This window comes from Prionailurus bengalensis, chromosome B2 (assembly GCF_016509475.1).
Source record: "Prionailurus bengalensis isolate Pbe53 chromosome B2, Fcat_Pben_1.1_paternal_pri, whole genome shotgun sequence".
Taxonomy (NCBI): domain Eukaryota; kingdom Metazoa; phylum Chordata; class Mammalia; order Carnivora; family Felidae; genus Prionailurus; species Prionailurus bengalensis.
Genome location: NC_057349.1, coordinates 113059769 through 113067113, shown reverse-complemented (window position 1 = coordinate 113067113; position 7345 = coordinate 113059769). Strand labels below are relative to the sequence as shown.

Sequence of the window (7345 nt, the reverse complement as noted above, 5' to 3'; positions counted from 1 at the left end):
GAGGCACATAACAGTCTCACTCGGGTACTTTTTCACAAATGTCCACTACATTCCCTTTGCAAACTCTGGTACATCTGATGAGGACAGTGGGGGAGGTGAGAGGATGGCACCTGAGAGTTTTTTCCAGGTAAACTAGTCTAGTTCCTACTGATTAAACCTAGAATTTTTTTGAGATATGTGGATCAACCAATACCCTGGTAACCTGCCCATCTTTCCCTTTCCCAAGGGCTCTGTGATAAGTAACCACCAGATTTTTCCAGGTCTGACAGTCTGATCAGCTCTCCCTGTTTCTGCAGTCTGTTATGGTAATTACTCCTTTCAAGTCCACCAGGATTACATACTGCCATTGAAATCAGGACCCAACTGTGCAATCACATCCCCCCTCCCTCTATCTCTAGCATAGAGACATTCTGCATCTTTGTAGAGCTTTCTAAGGTAGAGCTTTCTTTCCCTAAGGCATTTCTTAATAAGGGGAGCATCATATGGGTCTTCTAAAGTGGGGGTGGGGCATGACAGGGGTGAGGGTACTTGGGTGGTTTACACATAATAAATTCACTCCAACACTTCCACCTTTTGATGTGTATGGACCCCTTATTCTTCCAAGAACAACTGTGATATTTCAGCCTCATTTACTGGTCCAATTAACTGGGTAAGGAAACTACTTTACAGGGGTTCCCAACCTTGGTACCTATCTGGGGCAGCTAAAAAAACTTTCCGATGCCCTTGAGGCACCTGTGTGCTCAGTTGGTTAAGCATCTGACTCTTGATCTCAGCTCAGGTCATGATCTCATAGTTCTTGAGTTCAAGCTCCATATAGAGCTCTGCACTGGTGGCACTGAGACTGCTTGGGATTCTCTCTCACCCTCTCTCTCTGTGCCCCTCCCTGACTCTCACACACTCTCTTTCTCAAAATAAATAAACTTAAAAAAATTTTTTTTCTGATGCCCAGGCTATACCCCAGAAAAATTAAATTAGAATCTTTGGGGTTGGACTCCAACATCACCAGTATTTTTTGAAGGTTGTGCCTGCCAAATGTGCTGTCAAGGTTGAGAACTACTATGTTAGGCTCAGGTGAGTGCACTCATATCAATACATTCAATCTATCCAACTATATTTTGTCTTCCTTGGTCCAATCTATTTCTACCCATGTTTCCCAAGATTCTGCTTGTTATGGATTGAATCATGTCAACCCCAAATTCATATGTTGAATTTCTAACCCTCAGTGCCCCAGAATGCGATTGTATTTGGAGATAAGGCATTTACAGAGATAACTGAGATAAAATGAAGTCTTATGAGTGGGTCCTAAACCAATATGACTGAAATTCTTATAATAAGAGAAGATTAAGACACAGACATGCACAGAGGAGAGACTATATAAAGACACAGAGAGAAGATGGCCATCTAGAAGCCAACACATCAGAATGTAATTAGCCCTGCTAAGACCTCGATCTTGGACTTTTCACCTCTAGAACTGTGAGAAAATAAGTTGTTTTGTTTAAGCCATTCAGTCTGTGGTAATTGTTATGAAAGCCCTAGCAAATTAATACACTCTTTGTAAAGGTTTGCAAGATTTTATAACTCCTTTAGTTAGAATGAGTTGGGTTTCCTTCAGGAGCAAATCTTGAAATTCTTCTAAACCACACTGGCATTTAACTCTCCTAGTGAGTCTGTTGGGAGTGTGTGTGTGCATGTGTGTGCACATGTGTGTGTGGGGGGGAGGTGCTGGGTGTTGGGGGGATTTGAGTAGGTTTTGAGGAGAATTGACATTACCTCAAACAGAATCTGCTGTGGGTGAATTCACTGGAAGATCTATAAGTGAGGGAAAGCTTCCTTTTTCTTAGCAAGAGAAAGAGACACTTGGCTTTTGATCTAGAGCTGTGTTTTTTTTTCCTTTTGTGTGTGTGTTAATTTTTTTTAATGTTAATTTATTTTTGAGAGAGAGAGACAGAATATGAGTGGGGAGGAACAAAGAGAGAGGGAGAAAGAGAATTCGAGGCAGGTTCCAGGCTCCAGTCTCTGAGCTGTCAGCACAGAACCTGATGGGGGGCTTGAACTCATGAACTGTGAGATCATGACCTGAGCCAAAGTTGGATGCTTATCCAACTGAGCCACCCAGGTGCCCCAGAGAGCTGTGGTTTTCAATTTGTACTTTTGCGATGAGCAGCTAAGGCCTCATCTGTGTTAGAAATGCACAGTGTTGGACCCTACCACCTAACCTACTGAACCAGAGACTTAGGGTCAGTTATAGCAATCTCCTCTCTGGCAGTGACTCTCAAACTTTACTGAGTGTCAGAATCATCCAAGATCTTGTTAAAAATAGAAATGACTAGATCCCACCCTCTAAATTTCTCATTCAGTAAATCTGAGGCAGGGCCTGCAAATGTTCTAACAAGTTCCCAGGTGATACTAATGTTGCTGGTCTGGGGACGATACTTTGAGAACTGCATCTCTCAAAGAATTAGCACCATTAGGACTGAAACGACAAGGGAAGATCATGTTACTGGAGTCCAGTGACTGCTGGGATTTTGTAGGAGAGTCTGCCCAGTAGGAAGGAGACAGTAGGGAACAAATACCCCAGCTTCTCTCTCCTCTCTTGCTCTCATCTCTGCCTCCCTCCCATTGGTGGAGAGGAAGACAGCTGGAGGAGAGTCTAGTGATTCTCCATAGGGGTCAGCATTCCAGGACACAGGCAGGTCATAGAATAGATTTAGATCATAGGGCTAAGGGAAAATGAGTAGCAGATTGGGTCACTTGGGTGTGAATCTGGGACCCCACCTTCACTCAAATTACAGCTTAATCTAGTTCAGACTTTCAATTCAACCTTTTCTGTAACTCAACCAAAGTCAAAGAACTAGAGTCAGCCAGAGCCAGCACTAGAACCAGGTCTTTTGACCCTATGCACTTTGCTCTTTTCACCACACCAGCAGGAGTTTAGGCTGATAAATCTGGATCCACCATAGGAAATACCCTGGGAGGTATGTTTGTGATTCAATCTTTCTGTGTTGGGATGGTGGGTAAGAGTGGAGTTCTGGGAACTAGGGAAGCGGTTCAGAACTTGTTGCAAGAACTTGGATATGAAACTATAAAACACAGCACCAGGTTGGAGGCAGCAGGAGTAGAAATGAGGGAATGGATCGTGAAAATCTTTGAAAGGAAGAATGGCTGGGATGTCTTGGGCAAGGGGAAAGAAGTATGAACATTTGCCAAAGGTGAATAAATCCTGGAGAGGAGCCTAGTAAGGCACATGGGAGGGAAGAATTTGCAGGTTAGTTTTCGCAACTGAAGCACAGTGAAGAGAGCCAGGGTTCCGAAAGAACAGAGAAACAGAAGTCAGCCCTGCTGCCTCATTCCCAGAGTGTGCACCCTCTGGCACTGATTCTAGCAGGGCTGTGTGTATTGCCCTCCCTCTCACTTTTCCAGCTGGCACCATTTGTGACAACAGCACACTCTGGAAGGACAGCTGGCCAGGCGTCAGGTGAAGTGAATGACAAAAGGTGACTGGCTCCCACAAGGCCAGTCCATGCTTCTGACCTCAGTATACCAATGTGGTATCAGATCCACCTGGGCTTGAGTTTCAGGTCTGCCACCAATGACCAGGCAACCTTGGGCACATCCAGAATCTCCGGGAGCCTTTGAAGCCTCAATTCTGGACTGGGAGTAAAAAATAATATCCACCTTTTTTCTTGTTATTTTAAGCTTTCTAACCACGTTGACCAACTTGTCTCAGATTTACAACAGTGACTCAGTGTGAAATAAAGAAAGTATTGGCATCTGGGTTTTCAGCCCAGGAAGTGGACAAGTTTTGACTTTTACATGAAAAGCACGAAGTGACTAAAAGAAGAATTTGTTAAATTAAATTGTGAGAGACTGGATCTTTGAGGAGAGAGCAATCACCAGTATAAGAATAGGTCAAGGTTTTAGTCAAATAGATTTCCCTTCCTGATATGCTTAAAGAATCAATAAGTGTTATCTTTTCCCAAGGTGTGCTTAGATAACTACTTTTACATATAAATAGGACATTTCACCAGATCACACACTCATGGATATTTTAGGATCCTCTGGAATTGTCAAAAAGCAGGGAAAGTTTAGGTTTGTTACTTGGGAAGACTTCTTTTACAGTGAGCCTTATCACTTCATAATGAATATTTTTAAGGGGCTGGTTGGAAAGTTCAATGTTTATGCTATTTAAAAATTACACTAGCCATTAAATTCAAAATTTTAGTGTGGAGGCAATTTTTGCCTTCAGCAGGAAGAGTGATATTAAGACATTTTTTTTTACTTTCTCCATCTTTTCCATTTATTTTTAAGTTTCTCATGATACACACGAGGTAGCCCAGAATAAGCTAAAAAAATGGCTGTCAAATGGTTTAAGTGTCTAAGTTTTCTAGCACCTAAAGTCAAGAAGTAGGCTGCTCTTTGCTAGTTCTGCCGTGTTGAATGAAGCAATTATTAATGGAAAATGAGAAGTGACCAGCAAGTTAACCCATATTTACTGCAGGCAGATGCCTTTTATGTTCAAAGCTGTGATTCAAGTAACTACTGTTATACCTAGCTTTAAAAGCAAACTACCAAACAACTATGTGTGTTGTCTCATTTACCTTATTCAGCAACTTGGAAGTAAGTGATATATTCCCATTTTACAGATGAGGAAGCTGAGGGCTCAAAGAATTTAATAACTTGCCAATGTCACCAGGCTAGCAGGTGGTTGAGTTGAGCATGGAATTCAAGTCTGCCTGATTCTAAAGTTGGGGCTCTTTCCATTACATCATACTGTCACCCCGAGTGGACAGAAGCAACACTGACAGCTATCTGGATCTGGAATGATGCGTTCCATCTGAAATGAGGGTGAACAATGTACAATTTTGGGGAAAGCTGATGGGAAACAAATCAGAATCAGCCCTACAGAGCAAGGGCTGGCTGTATTATATGGAAATAAGTGACAGGAAAGGACAATTCATCACTAAATAATTTTTTTTTGGGCCAGTCGTCTCCCAGGGTACTTGAGAATTCTGGTATAAAAACATTTCTTATGTTTACATCACTCGATCACACATGTAGCCCTGTTTATCTGTTAACATCTTTGTGTTAATTAGTATTTGAAACTTGTTTTTCATGGGACAAGTGACTGGGATGGGACAGAAAGAAATGCGATGCAAAGAGAGTAGATTTTGATGGTCTGAAAGGTGAAAAAAAGGTTTCAGAGAAGAAACTACCCAAGAATGGGAGGACAAGGTGAGGGGTCACAGTGAGAGGCCTCTCCTACTCTCTGAGTTCCTGTGAGGGTATGGGGAATGGAGGGGCCAGGTCAGGGACAGGGGCCACCAAAGGTTTACGTATCCTTGGTGTTATAATTTTTAGCTAAGGGTGACTCTGAATTAGGGTTTGAGGCACAAATGATGGGAAAATCAGATTGTGAGCAGAGTAGGAATTAATGTTAGTAACTGTCCAGCTTAACATGGAAATGGGTTGAAGGCCTGGAGCTATTGCTGTCCCTGAAAGTGGACCCTGGGAGCCGGCAGGCCTAGAGGCTGATAACAGAAAATCCAGGCAGGCGGGAAGATTGCAAGACCTTCACCAGCTTGTGGCACAGGTGGGGGCTGCCTGCTGGGGTGAGATGGGAAGTCAGTGAGACAGCAGCATAAGACCACCCTGAAAAGGAAAGGATGTACAGAGAAGGAAGACTGGGAAACTGAGCTTCATGCCTGCATTCAAAAGGAAAAATAACCTTGTTGCTGTGTAGTGAGGAAGGATGTTTCTGTTAACACGGAGAGCTGGGAAGAGCCACAGAGGCTGTGGGAGGCCTTCTGGCGTGTTCCGCTTGACCTCCCACTTGACTCGTGGCACCTCGCCTGTGATGGACACCAGGAGCCACTCCCAGGCCTCCACTTGTGAGTGTTGAAGTGTTAGTCCCATAATCCAGCCTACAAGTGGCCAGTAAGATGGAGTGCATGGGGCACAGTGCAAATTCCAGCCCCTTCGATAAGTCGTCCATGGTCTGGGGCTTGCCTGATCAAAAGGTGCAGACTGGAATTAAGATTCCAGATAAGCAGAATGAGTGTCTGGGGAGAGGCCTATTCAATTCTTTGAGGCCAACTGCTGCAACTTGTGGTCTTTATTTAACCCACACAGAGGCAGGGATTTTTTTTTTTTTTTCTATTTCGGCTAGTTTAGTGGACAGCTTGTGTCTCTAATGGCCCAAAATATAAATACAGTGTACACCAAAGTGAGGTCTTTCCCCATGCAAGGCTGAGGGCCCATTGTTGAATCTCCTCTGGGAGGGCAAACTCTAAATACCATACAGGTTTAGTTACAAAAATATTGAGCCATGTTATCTGCTTCTCATCTGGATCACATATTATAATTGATTAACTGCCTCTGGGCCAGGATCCTAACTCACTTTTGCCTATGTGGTCTACTTGCTGGCCATAGAATCTTTCAAGGGACACCTTGAAATGAGAAAATTATCTCAATGATTTATTGTTTAGTGCATTCTTTGAATATGTGTACATAAATGTAATTTGGGTAAAATAGATAAAAGAAAAATAAAATATCCTAGGAAGGAAATGTTGTAATATCCGATTGGCAAAGCCGCAATGGAAAAATCTTGATTCTTAAGACTTTGTTCTCAGCAGTACAGAGAAGGAACACTGACAAGAGTCTGAGATGCAGTCCCAGAAAATACAGATTTACATAGATCAAGAATTGTCTCTGGAAGTAAAATGACTCTTCTTCATTCACATGCTAAAGAAGCTTTCCCGGGGCGCCTGGGTGGCTCAGTCGGTTAAGCGTCCGACTTCAGCTCAGGTCACCATCTCGCGGTCCGCGAGTTCGAGCCCCGCATCGGGCTCTGGGGTGATGGCTCAGAGCCTGGAGCCTGCTTCCGATTCTGTGTCTCCCTCTCTCTCTGCCCCTCCCCCATTCATGCTGTGTCTCTCTCTGTCTCAAAAATAAATAAACGTTAAAAAAAAATAAAGAAGCTTTCCCTTTTCATAAATGGACCTCCATCCACTGAAGCCCATGATGGAACACTCCTGGCAAAGCTTGTCTATATTTGCTTGTTCTAGAGCCAGAGATGGAAAAAGCTCATTCCTCAGATTTATTCACCAGTATTGTTTTTTCTCAGATTTTCCCTATAAATTTTATTCTAGGGAATAAGTGAATTCTGAGTTAATAATATCAAGTAATTTGCATGCAGTCATGTAATTTGTATTTCTTTAATTGGACATCTGAAAAATGATGGACCTGCTCAGATTTCTGGCTTTCCAACAGTTTTAATACATCTGATCCCTGTAAGAAGACAGCATCAGAGTGTAACACTGAACTCTCTGTAACACAGAGAGTAACA

At 42.9% G+C, this 7345-nt stretch overlaps 1 long non-coding RNA gene across 1 annotated transcript; it reads left to right on the top strand.

Annotated features, from left to right (window-relative positions):
• Positions 1 to 955: 955 nt before the first annotated feature.
• Positions 956 to 1563, top strand: LOC122489951. The gene is made up of 2 exons (XR_006299050.1): positions 956 to 1071; positions 1224 to 1563. It is a non-coding gene; the product is annotated as an uncharacterized LOC122489951 (long non-coding RNA).
• Positions 1564 to 7345: the final 5782 nt, after the last annotated feature.